Source organism: Pongo pygmaeus, chromosome 8, assembly GCF_028885625.2.
Source record: "Pongo pygmaeus isolate AG05252 chromosome 8, NHGRI_mPonPyg2-v2.0_pri, whole genome shotgun sequence".
In the NCBI taxonomy this organism is placed as follows: Eukaryota; Metazoa; Chordata; class Mammalia; order Primates; family Hominidae; genus Pongo; species Pongo pygmaeus.
In genome coordinates, this window is record NC_072381.2 from 4,388,604 (window position 1) to 4,402,555 (window position 13,952).

The following is a 13,952-nucleotide window of genomic DNA, read 5'->3' on the forward strand; positions in this document are numbered from 1 at the left end:
CGCCACAGCACTGATTCATTTTCTCCATAGATTGTGGCTTATGTCCCTGAAAGTGGGATCTTATTTACCATAAGAGGGCGTGATATCGGCAGGGGCCCAAGATGGGAATGACTGAGGGAGCCAGGGAGCATGAAGAGGAAGAAGGCAGGGACAAGCGGAGATGCTCTTGAGAGGGAGTGAGGTGGAGGGTGGTCTGCCATTCCGGCTGCTTCTGACTCCAGAGATTTTGAATTCCCTTTTATTATAATTTACCACCATTTCTTCAATGATGTCTTGAGAAAGTTCCTCTTCCTTGAAATCAAAAAGGCCTCTCAACACACCTAGATAACTTGCTCTAATCTGTTTTACCACTATGATTTGAGAAACACTAAGTGTCCTCTGCGCCTCATCAGCATCAACTCTGTGGGTTATTTAAAGAGCAAGGGGAATGTAGAGAGAAAGGACTGTTTCTGTCCTAAGCAAATATAAGCAGCCTTGGCAATCTCTGACCATGTGATTTCTAGGACAGCTTGTGCATTCTTTGTGAGACTGAGGGCACTGCCCTGCCTCGTTTCTACTTCACCTCCTGCAAGTGTTCAAGTTCCCACTTGCAATGGAAGCACGTGCCACTGTGTCTATGGTGAATCTGGCTCCCGGGGATCTATGGTGGGCTTCTCTGGAGTGGCCTACTTTTCCAGATTGGCTGAAGGGATGCAATTTACAAATGCAAAACAAAAAAAATTAAGGTAGATAGTAAACAAGGAAGAATTGCATACATGTTTTAGTTTTGGTTTTTGGTATCTCTTTTGTTGTACCCATTGATATCAGATGTCCAAAAATAGTTCTGCTTGTCTAGTTGTCTATAAATTTGAATTACAGAAATCAATTGAAGTCATCTCCCTGTCCCACTCAATAGGGTAATAATGAAGGTCCTCATGCAAGATAGAATTTGAGAGCTAAATGACAATGAGTATTAACAATCAGAGTGGAAGTTCTCTGGTTACCTTTGTCTGGAAATAGTGATTGCACATTAGTATGCCATAAGTGATGACACTTATGGCACACTAATGTGGGTATTTTTGTTTGTTTTAAGGAAATTTACCAATTGTATAGGTTTGTATAGTACATCGATGAGCTTGGTTTTCTGATTTTGCAATGGTGTCCATTTGGGTGTGATTTCCACTACACCCAAGAATGGTGTAAAGCCATTCTTTTAGGAATGCCAGCCAAGTAGCCACCTCTCAGAAATACCTCAAGAATGACTTGAAGGTCATTAGGATTTGTCTGAGATAACATATTTTAAAAATAATATTGGGTAGGGCTTTTCTATGGGAACTTTCAACACATAGTTATTATTTCAAGCAACTGCATCAACTTGCAACAACATGATGTTACACAGATTTCTAAGAATCAAATTGTGATGTGTACACCGATAATTACATGGATAAAGTGTCTGCTTTTCATAGTTTTCTTCCAGCTATTCCTTTAGGGAATGTTGGTGTTTCTCTAGACCATGTTACATCCATTCCTCTTGTTCATTTTAGGATAGGTTTGAAGAAGTCATTCCTCAAAGTCCTTGTTGTCGCTTTTTGGTGGACAGCCATGTCTTTGGTGGAAATGGCTCTGGAGTGAGTGCTCTAGCAGGATTAACTCACTCCATTTGTCTGGTCTACTTAATAATATCACTAACATGTCAGAGTTTTCCATCTCAAAATTAAACCATAAAAGGCCTCCGTTTCTCTCTCCTCTCTCTCCCTTCACCTCCCCCACCCCCGCATCTGTCTCTCTCTCTCTCTCTGATGACAGAGTGATTTTGATGTTTTTTTTTTTTATTGTTTGGATTTTAACACCTCATCATGAGATGTAGTGAATTCCTCTCCTTATTTTTCCCCAAAATGGATATCTATTTCTCCAAATGGATTAATATCAATTTCCCCCAAATGGATAAATAAATAAGGCCCTTGGAGATGTTTACTATTTATGAGGCCCTTGGAGATGCGTATTATTCCAAACAAGAAGCTCCAGCACAAGGATTCTGAACCCTAGCTGCTCATAAGCATCATTTGAGGGCTTTTTAAAAAATTGCAGAACCCTAGAAAATTACATTAGTGGGGGCCAGCATGCTTTGGACTCTGCCCAGGAGATTATGACCAGCTGCTGACGTGAGAGCTGCTGACGTGAGAGCTGCTGATGAGTGCCCAGGGCTGTGATCTGCAGAAGATCCCCTAGCTGGGAAAACAAAGGGACCCACTTTCTAACTTGCTTCCTCTTCTTACTTCAAAGCATTTGTGACTACACTGCAGGATCAAAGTCACCCCAGGTGCTGCACTGCTAGAGGGTCTTGCAGCTCTGGGACCCAAAGGGCTTTGAAGTCCACTGTGAATTCCTGTGGCTGGGAAGTAGTGGTCCATTAGGAGAATCAAGGCCATGATTTGCCAAAAAGAACTGCTTTCTACCTCTTTTCACTGGGAGTTTGCAATGGGAAGACCATACCCCCAACTTGAACATTGCTCTTGGCTCTGTTAAATTCTGTTCTTTATGATAAATTAATACTTAGTGCCTCCATAAAAGTTAAGAATGACTGTTGATTTTCAGCCATTTATTGATATTTTATTATAAGTTTTTCTGAGATAATGTGAAAATTTTTAAGTATTTGATAACAGAAAATAGGGAAAGGATAGCTCATTGTCTATTAAAATTCTTCCATAGATACCTGGCCTCCCCTAGACATCTGATCTCTTTGGAACATAGTTTAAATCAAATATCCATTAACAGCCGAAAAAAATGCAGATTCTATTTTCTAATCTCCTATAGTATCACAACATAGCTATGTATGTCCAACAGAGAGAAAAGGCACATAGTGATTCTGCAGCTCCAGGATTAAGTGTGATAATTGACCACAGGTGCTCTTTTTCTTTTTGTACTTTTTTTGAACCTTTCTAAGAACATGTGATCACATAGTTTGACTTTAATGTATTTTCATGCCATAATCTGATGGATTTTAAGTATTAAGATGTCAGAACTGCTAGATGAGAGAGGGACTGATTTTATTGCATTCCTAGGAAAAGATATATGCTTTATTTACTCTCCAGTAACAGAAAGAAAAACCCTCATACAAATTTGGTGGTTAAGATAATGCTTGTATTTGAATGTATTATGGATTTTGATCACAAGAAAACTTCTCAGCAATAATTAATGCTTTCATAATAACATACCAGAAACTAGAAATAGTTTATCACAGTTTGGGAATATTTTATTAGGTCATTTTGTATTAGAAATAAAGTTATAGGCCAGGCACGATGGCTCACGCCTGTAATCCCAGCACTTTGGGAGGCTGAGGTGGGCAGATCACGAGGTCAGTAGATCGAGACCATCCTGGCTAACACGGTGAAACCCTGTCTCTATTAAAAATATAAAAAAATAGCCAGGCATGGTGACAGGTGCCTGTAGTCCCAGCTACTCAGGAGGCTGAGGCTGGAGAATGGCATGAACCCAGGAGGCAGAGGTTGCAGTGAGCTGAGATAGCGCCACTGCCCTCCAGCCTGGGCGACAGAGCAAGACTCTGTCTCAAAAAAAAAAAAAAGATAAAAGGAAAAAAGAAAAAAAAAGAAATAAAGTTATAGCACAGTTTAGAAAGTAAAGACTAGAAAAAGAACAAATTCTACCCAAACCAATTTTAATAATTAAAATTTATTCAGTGAATATGCATTTTAAATTGTATTGTATTAAATTCAATATAAATTTTTAAAGATTAAAGCAATGTTTTAAATACTAACTGACTTAATTAGTTGTTTCTGATTATATAAACCTTCATCTGTGCCCCAAAACTGTTTATTAAAAAGTACCCTATAGCCTAGGCAACATACAGATAGTCTGTCCCACCGCAAAAAAAATTAAAAATTAGCCAGGTTTGGTGGCACACCTGTATTCCCAGCTACTCGGGAGATTGAGGCCAGAGGATTGCTTGAGCCCAGGAGTTTGAGGATACAGTGAGCTGTGTAGACACTACCACACTCTAGCCTGGGTGACAGAGCGAGACTCCATCTCAAAAAAATAAAATAAAATACATTAGAGGCCAACTTTCTAAGTCAAGAAGGAAAAGCCCAACCCTGCAAAGTAAAGAAATATGAAGGTAGTGATTCTGATATAGAATAATTAAATAGGAAGCTACTTATATTATTCACACCTCCTATAAAGGACTAATCTAGGAAAGATGTTGTAACTTTTATTTTATTATTCTTTCTATCATAAGAAGTTAAAAGGGCTGATGTTACCCTCTATATGCTGAATCCTCTTGTGCTGAATAGAAACAATAAACACTTCCATGCCTACTATTAAAAAAAAAACGTATGCGAGGAGACTTGCTAAAGTATGATCAGGAAGACTTTATTCAGGACCATTTAAATAGGCACAGAGACACTGCTCTGGGGTGTGGCAGTGGGGTAGAGATTGGGCTCCACTTTGAATGCAGTGCGGGCAAGTGGGAATTCATAGCCAAGGAGCAGGGTGGGGGTGAGTGTCAGGGCCAAGGGAATGCTGGCTACACAGACCTAATGGTTTCTTGCTGAAGACAGGCCAAGGTGATCAGTTACCACCTTGGTGGATGGTGGAGGAAAAGGAACCTGAACAGATATTCAAGATGATCAAATATTGGAGGTGGGGGGTTCTTGCTAAACTGACTTTGCAGGGATTTTACAAGAAAGCATGCAGAGAGGCCTTGGAAAAGGTTCAGGGAGCTGCAGTACAGTTTGATCAAGCAAAGAATATTTGCTACTATCCAGCTATTAGAATCATGTCTGAGGCAAGGTTGTACTTTCATTAACTTTCAGTGAACTTTAGAACAGCTGAGATTTTGGCTGGGTCTCTACATTTGAGTGAATATTTATAGTACGTAGATACAGGAGCAGCCCAGTGATTTGCTCAGTTTTTAAAATAAAAGGCCTTACAGACCTGCACCTTTCTGACACTGGTTCCCAGACTCCAGGCACATTCCAGAAGATTGAATACAATCTTGAGTACTTGATAAAACACTTAGCTGGGGTTCCGAACACTACACCCCCACATATGGTGCTCTGCCAGGCTGAGGGGATGGAAAGGCTCAGAAGCAAGGTCACTCTGGCTTTCTCCCATCCTGGTGTCTTTCCTCAACCCTCATCTTCCAACTCCCTAACCAATTCATAGGAAAGAGAATTCCTCTTCCCCAACACAGGTCATAGACACTAGAACCCTTCTCTTCCAAAGCAAGCCATGAAACCTGGAAAGGTCATTCTCTCTCTTCTCCCTTGAAGATCCTTGTTCCACAGGAGTCCTGCCCTATACCTGGAAGGAAGGAATGCATACAGAGAATCCAAGAAGAACCTGAACAGGCAGGCCTTGCTGGAATTCCCCCTCACTCTATCACTATTAGATCACAGCCTTTTGTCCAATCACATTTCTACACAGCTGTCCATTCTTTATAGAATGTAGGCATAAAAATAATTTTCCTTGAGACTTTGGCTCTTCATTTCTGCATTATTCTGTGTCATGTAAAGTTTGATTAATAATTTTGTTATACTTTTCTCTTGTTTACCTGTCTTTTGTTACAGGAGCATTCACTGTCACCCTCCTAATAGGTAGGGGATGGTATAACACCTTTCTGCCTTAAAGCCTCAAGAGGTGAAATAAGGCCTATTGTAGTCATATGGCACAGGGCAGAGAATCTCCAACTTTAATTGTCTCAGATCTTGTTTCAGGCAGATAATTAGCAGGACAAAATAGAGTCTGACACTGAGCATTTTAATGAGTGCCCGGGTAATGTCAAGGCTGGTTGTTCAGGGAGCACAATTACTCTCTAAGCCTGGATTCCTCACTGGCAAACGAGAGTGGTGTTGCTCACAACTCAGGTACTGTTTGGAGAATCAACAAGATTTGACATGACATGATAAACCCAGAGAATGAAAGCCAGGAAGCATTTAATACATGCTACAATTTTTCCTTTGCTTTTAAAAAGTTGATTTGTTATCAAGAGAAGATGACAGAAATAATACCATTTCATAACTTTCCATTCTTCACTTTGATAGTTTATCATATATGTTTATTTTTCTCATAATAATATATAGGAAACACATTATATTTTCCTAGCACTAGTCAAATTCTATTTAAGTTTGTTAACACACTAAATCATTGTCAGATAGGGGTCATCATTAGGTTTCATTGGTGTCGGTCAAAGTGGACACTATTTCCAAGACAGCACTTTCCGCCAGAGATTGTGGCATTTTGCCCAATATCTGTTACGCCGCTTGATGGCTTTTCACATGCCTAGTGAAAAATTTTTTTTTTCCCTTTTGACTGTGTTTATCTCATAATAAAAACTCCCTCTAAAATTGAAGGCAAATTTTATTTTATTGTGGAAATATATTCCAGCTTGAGAATGAATCAATGCCACATTTTTTCCATGGAATGAAAGCATAACCTCGTTAGGCTTTTGTGTGTTTTCACAGATGTTGTTCTCTTTTTTGTAGAAGTGAGCTATCAAAACCTTATTCTGCAGCCATATATACAGGTACAGGTTGAAGCTAGAACTCAGGATAATAGTATACTGAAATTTTTAGCAGCCTAAATTTGTATTTTAAGTAATTTTGTCCACCCGTAAGGCAAATATTTAGAACATGTCTGTGTTGACTGGCCCTGTCGACCTCCTGATGGGACTTTTAAGACAAAATGAACACATTGTTTCTGCTCCCTGTGCCCTGAGGGTGGGAACCAGGCTGTGATGTCTTTAAATAGTCACAGGTTGTATCTCTAACCTTTGTGCCATTTACTAATGATTCATACCCCCAACTGCAGCTTTTGAATAGCTGACAAGCTCAACTCTTAGTGATGTAACTTTTAATAACATATATTCTTATTACTCAGGATTTTTTTGCCATAAAAATACATGGCAGTAAGTTTTTATCCCCCTCCCCAATATATGAATAAAAATAAAGAATTTTTTAATTAAAAAAAGCAGGGTTGTGTAGTCCTGAATGGCGTAGTTCTGAGGCTCTCTTTGTTAAAACTGTGTGTTAAAGGAAGTCTACCAGGAACTTGAATGTATATGTTTTAATACGGCTTTGTCCCAAAGCATTTTTGTACCTTTTGTATCATGAATTATTTTACATGGCACAAAATAGAAGAAAACGATGAAAACAATGGAGAGAATAATGTCCGCCATGGTGTAGTGGGAAGCAACAAGGTTGAAAGCAGAACTAGGGTGACCAACTAGACTGCTCCCATTTGCCCAGGATGGAAGAATTTCCCTAATCCTGGATGTACAGGGAGAGCTCCAGGATAGCTGGTCGCTTCAGCTGCCAGCCTCACTGGCGTCAAATAAAGGCTCTGCATTTTACCAGCCTGGAAACCTCTGGCAAAGCCACTTCTCAGAGCTTTGGTTGTCTTCTCTGTAAAGAGGATGCTAATAAATACTCTTTATGATTTTGTTAAATTAAGCATGGAATAAAGTGTTCTCCTTACATATTTTAAGTTTGCCCGAAAGGTTTCTCCATACATAGTGGGCTGTAACCTAACTGGATATGTGAACCAACTGTCACCTCCTCTTGTAGCAATCAGTTTCTGCCAATCAGAGGTGGCCAACTGTCCAGACCAGGCTCAAATAAAGCAAACGCAGAGCTGTAACCAATTGGGTGTTTTTACATGTCACTTCCGTCTTCTGTACCTTACTTCCATCTCTTTAACTCATTTCTATTTTCAGTACTTCACTTCTGTCTTCTGTACCTCATGACAAACTTCTGAACCTTGTTCCCTCTTCTCTATCACACTTCCGTTTTCTATCACTTCCATGTTCTCTAACTCATTTCCACCTTCTGTACTTCACCTCTATCTTCTGTACCCCGTCATCTTCTAGGCCTTCTTCAGTCTTCCATGCCTCACTTCCATTTTCCTTACCTTATTTTCATCTTTGTACCTCACTTCTGTATTTCATAGATGACTTCCGTTACCTGTAACTTACTTCCGTTTTCTCCACATCACATTCGTTTTCTGTACCTCACTTCTGTTTTCCTTAACTGATTTCCATCTTCTGTACCTCACTAATGTTTTCCATAACTCACTTCCATTTCCTGAGACTTACTTCTGTTTCCTCTACCTCACTTCCATTTTCTGTACCATCGATTTTCACAACCTCACTTCCGTTTGTTCTACCTTATTTGCATCTTCTGTATCTTTTTCACTACCTCACTTCTGTTTTTCGTAACTCACTTTCATTTCTTATGATGTACTTCGGTTCTCTCTACCTCACTTCCATTTACTATACCTCACTTCCGTTTTCATTACCTCATTTTCATCTTCTGTACCTTACTTCTGTTTTTCATGACTCACTTCCATTTTCTATGACTTATTTGCGATTTCTGTAGCTCACTTCCATTTTCTGTACTTCACTTGTGATTTCTGTACCTTATGTTTTCATTACCTCATTTCTGTTTTTCTAAACCAATTCTGTTTCCTGTGGCTTCCTTGTTTTCTCTACCTCACTTCCGTTTTCTGTTTCACTTCTGTTTTCCTTACCTCATTTCCGTTTTCTGTGTCTCACTTCTGTTTCCCTTACCTCATTTCCATCTTCTGTACCTCACTTGTTTTTCATAACTCACTTCTGTTTTCTGTGACTCACTTCCGTTTTCTCTGCCTCACTTCCGTTTTGTCTACCTCACTTCCGTTTCTTCTACCTGACTTCTGTTTTCTGTACCTACTTCAATTTTCAGTGACTCACTTCCGTTTTTTATACCTTATTTCCGTCTTCTGTATCTTACTTTTCACTCCCTCACTTCTGTTTTTCCTATCTCACTTCCATTTCCTGTGACTTATTTCTGTTTTCCCTACCTCACTTCTGGTTATTAGACCTCCCTTCCGTTTTCTTACCTCATTTTCATCTTCTGTACATCACTTCTGTTTTTCATGACTCTTCTGTTTCCTGTGACTTCTGTTTTCTGTACTTCACTTCTGTTTCCCTAACATCATTAGCATCTTCTGTACCTCACTTCTGTTTTTTATAACTGACTTCCGCTTTCTGTGACTACTTCCGTTTTCTCTACCTCACTTCCGTTTGCTGTACCTCACTTCTGTTTTCTGTAACGTCCGTTTTCACTACCTCAATTCCGTTTTTTATACCTTATTTTTGTCTTCTATATCTTACTTTTTCATACCTCACTTCCGGTTTTCATGACTCACTTCCGTTTGTTTTCTCTACTTCACTTCCGTTTTCCGTACCTCTCTTCTGTTTTCCTAACATCATTTGCATCTTCTGTACCTCACTTCTGTTTTTCATAACTCACTTCTGTTTTTTGTGACTTACTTCCATTTTCTCTACCTCACTTCCGTTTTTTCTACCTCACTTCTGTTTTCTGTACCTTACTTCCGTTTTCACTACTTCACTTCCGTTTTTATACCTTATTTCTGTCTTCTGTATCTTTTTCTCTACTTCACTTCTGTTTTTCATAACTCATTTCCGTGTCCTGTAACTTACTTCCGTTTTCTGTACCTCATTTCCGTTTTCTGTACCTTACGTTTTCACTACCTCACTTCTGTTTTTCATGACTCACTGCCGTTTCCTGTACCTCACTTCCATTTTCTCTACCTCATTTCCGTTTTCTCTAGCTCACCTCCGTTTTCTATATTTTACTTCAGTTTTTACTACCTCACTTCTGTTTTTTATAGCTTACTTCAGTCTTCTGTACCCTACTTACATTTTCACTACCTCACTTCTGTTTTTCATAACTCACTTCCTTTTCCTGTGACTTACTTTCATTTTCTCTACCTCATTTCTGTTTTCTGTACCTTATGTTTTCACTACCTCACTTCTGTTGATCTTAACTTACTTCCGTTTTCTGTACCTCACTTCCATTTTCTGAACTTCACTTCCATTTCCCTTACCTCATTTTTATCCTCTGTACCTCACTTCTGTTTTTCATAACTCACTTCCATTTCCTGTGACTTACTTCTGTTTTCTATACCTCACTTCCGTTTTCTGTATCTCACTTCCTCAATGGTCCCCACCTTGCCTGGAGTTCAAGCTTTCTTTGCAGGCCTCATCAAGTGTGCTTGTGGCTTCATCAATAGTAAGTGCTGTTCTCATGATTATCTTCAGACAGAGATAAAACCATCAGTCTTGTTCTCAACTCTGCAACTTCTCTCCAGCAATCAGGTGCCTCTGGGGGACAGGTTGAAAGTCACACAGAGTCTGCTGGTTCTCCACTAGCAGAGATGAAGTTTGGGTTGACAGATTCCCAATGAGAATGCTGGCATCTGCTCTTCAACATCCCATGGCTGACCAGCTCCTTTACCTGCTATATTTTGTTAGTGTGCTTTTACTTTCATCTTTTCATAATACCTTGTAGTGTACAGATTGTGGGACACTCTGCGGTGATTTATTTTTAGATCTTAAGAAACTAGACTTAGATTTCTTCAACTATTAAAAATCACAGAAGCCAAAGCTATGCTTTCCATCACATTGCTGTAAGCCAGGAAAGCTTGGGAATTAGGGCCTGATGTTCTTTCAAAACCTTGACTGTCCACAGGCATTTGCTTTCTTTTCAGTGAATCTCTCATCTGAGCTCCTCCTCATGTCGCAACTTCCATTTATTTTGTGGTCAGAACACGAACCACTGAAGACAGCCTGTGGTCATTGTCTGCTGAGCAGTGCAGAACAATCTATTAAGCAGAATTCTGTTATTTTAAGGAGTTGAAGGCCCATAATTCTCCTGGCATGTTTTCACACAGTTAATGTTGCCAGGTATCTGGGCATTGTTGGGTGTAAGCTGCTGTGATAGCTCATGCCAAACTGTACTTGCCGTTTCCATCAGTGGCCAATTTTTAATCCACTCTCTTATGCTGATATAGATGTTCTCTTTGTTTTCCTTTCTGACACAAGCAGGAAGTTTCCAGAGCCCCAAAATAAGAGAGCAAATGACTTACACTGCTTATTTCAGTTTAGTTAATTTATGAATATTTTCATAAAGATTGATTTTCTGTGAACCACTTAAATTTAGTGAGAATATTTCCTTCTGTTCCAAAGTAAATAAATGAAGAAAGCTGGAGAAACTCATACGATCTTTCAAGTAAGGAGAAGGAAACTGACCCATCGATTTCTCATGATTCTATACATGCTATGTCTTTGATGGGCTTTTTAGGAGCTGTTGTAACCCTGGGTTTTGAGGGCAGTGCATTCCTTTTTAAAAATATGATTCAACCATTAGAGATAGGTTGGAACTTCAAATACCTACCAGCTGCCTCCCATCGATTTTACATTTTCTCCTAGGTTTATACAACATTAATTAGCCTAGCTTTGCTTTTTAGAGTAATATATTGTGGGTGGCACAACACTGCTGCCAAGCAGATTAGATGACAAAGAGGAGAGTGGTTTATGTTGGATTGGTATTTTAAGGGAAAAATAATACTTGCTATTCTTTGTCTCTCCCTTCTCAATATAATCAAAATTTAAAAATGAATAAAGCCAAGACAAAACAAACAAGGTAGCAAAACACCCCATACTATTATTCAAAGGATCTTAAAAATGTGAAATAATGACCCACTCTATGCCATTTACTTGACTATTTTAAACAGAAAACAAAATGTAGAAATGTAGAAATGAACAAAAATGGAACCTGAGGAACAATGACAGTGTTTTAAATTATTTCCATGAAAGTCCATACTTTTATTTTTAGGCAATACTCTTATGTACTCAATCACTGATTATTAATGATTTCCATAAGCACAATTCTTCCCAAAATCTTATCATAAAATATTTCTAACATAAAAGCTGAAATAATTGCAGAATGAACACTTGTGTACACTCCACCAGGATTTTATTATTAACATTTATTATCTGTTTTGTTTCATATTTATCTTATTTCATTCTTCTGTCTAGAAATCAATCTATTATAAATACAGTTTTAATCAGTTGATTTATCTTACTTTCCATCAGCAGAAATTTAGAAGCAATTAATTTGGAGGAGGAAAGAGTCTAAGTAAGATGCCTAACAGATCTTGGTGCATTGACAACCTTGAAACTTGATGTTACTCGACAGGTACAAAGAGGAAGACGAGCTCAACAGTCTTAGCGGTTGAAGCTGCTGCATGTAAGATAAGCATGTTAAATCCATGCGATGTATACTGCAAATCCCAATCCTGTGCACATAGTAGGCATTGCTAAGAAGACCCTGCTCTATTTAAAAAGCCTAGATGCACTGATAGAACCCTCAACACAGTACTCTAGCCATGGACTACCATTGGGTCAGAGCTGCCAGTCCAGTAGTAACTTATGCATCAACTATGGTAGAGTGGAAACTCTCCTGCACACGCCAGTCACTCCAAGGGCACTTTCATTAAACCACACAAAATTTTTGTAGGTAACAATAAACTTGATTATGGATAAATCATGAAATCAATAAATATAGAGTTCCTGGTACTCACCACCACCACCCCTTCTCTAATTTTTTTTTAAATTCAGGTAATCTCTATACCTTTTGCTTAAAAAAGAAAAGACAAGAAAATAAAATTTTACCTTACAATTCTAACCATCCTGAAAAGTTTTTGTGGCCTGGGTTAGACATGGGAAGGGGTTAGGAAGTTCTCAGTAAGAACAAAAGAAGCAATTATGCAGGTCAATATACAATGCATTGATGACCTAGGTGTGTGTTGGGTGTAGGAGATGGAATTCAGCCAGGTGCATATTTTCCTGTAAGAGCCTGGAATGAGTGTGGGGTGAATAAGAGGATGAAGGGAAGGTATATGTACACACACAGTAATTTCTCAATATTGGATTTTGCAGACATAAATTTCATCTAGCTTTTATCATTTGGTATAAAATCTCAAAGGCCTTAGCAAAACAATAAACTTCAATTAGCTTGATTGTGAATTTTTATGATTTCTTAATGTATTAACTTCTCATTGCTAATGTTACGGCAGAAATTTTGGAATAACCTGAGCAATAAATGCCATGATTAAGGGAGAAGGCAGGGAGGGGAGATTAATATATTTTTAAATGGCTACTAGGAAAATAAAAGTTAACTTTTAAAAAAAGTTCTAACATATTAGTGGTGAACTTCATTTATCTAGAAGATTCCTGGAAATGAACAAGCTCATTCTCCAATAAATCATATGTGAGGCATTACCTACTATATATGCAGAGCAATATATTTTGTGACCTGCTGACTTTTTGAGTGAAGTAAAAATATTGCTTTTAATTCATCCTAATTGTAATGAGCTAAATCAATTTGCCTTTTGAGTCCTGCTGACAGCATAGCAATGTGGTGGTGATGGGGAAAAAACAGGAACCAGGGCAGCCAGGTCTGGTGGGTGTCTGGATTCTTCATATGGAACTTGCCTCCTTGCACTGTTTGTGTAGCTGGGCCACTGAAAATAGAGGATTTCCCTTTCTGAGATCCCTGAGGCCAAAAGGAAGATCATATTACTGAGCAGTGTGCCATAAGAACTTTACCCTGTGAGGTTCAAAGGCACCATAAAGTTCCCACAGGCGTCCACAGATATTTCTACTGATTTCTATTCTGTTTATGGTGAAACTAAAACTGTCACATCTTAAAGGTGACCCCCAGCAAGCAGGTGGTATTTGAGACAGTGGTACCTTGTTGCAGCTTCTGTTCCTCAGGTTGGAGCATGAATACAATGCAATATCCCCATGCATGTGGATCAAATAATGAAGCAGCTAAACATGTGAAGGCACACTTAGGTCAGTACCTGCCAGACACAGACAGAGAGCAGGTTCAGGTCAATGGAGCACAGCTGAAGCTGGGTCCAGATGGGGTGGGTCTAAGTGGAAATAAGGTTTCAAAGGATGGAAAGCCTTTAAACACTTAAAATGGTGTCATGGACGAATACAAATTATTTCCCTAAAAGCTCTCTGGACTCCATCCCTATCGTCATAAATTTTTCAGATGAAGCACCTATAGGCAGGCTGCTGCAGAAACAACTGATATTCATGTGTT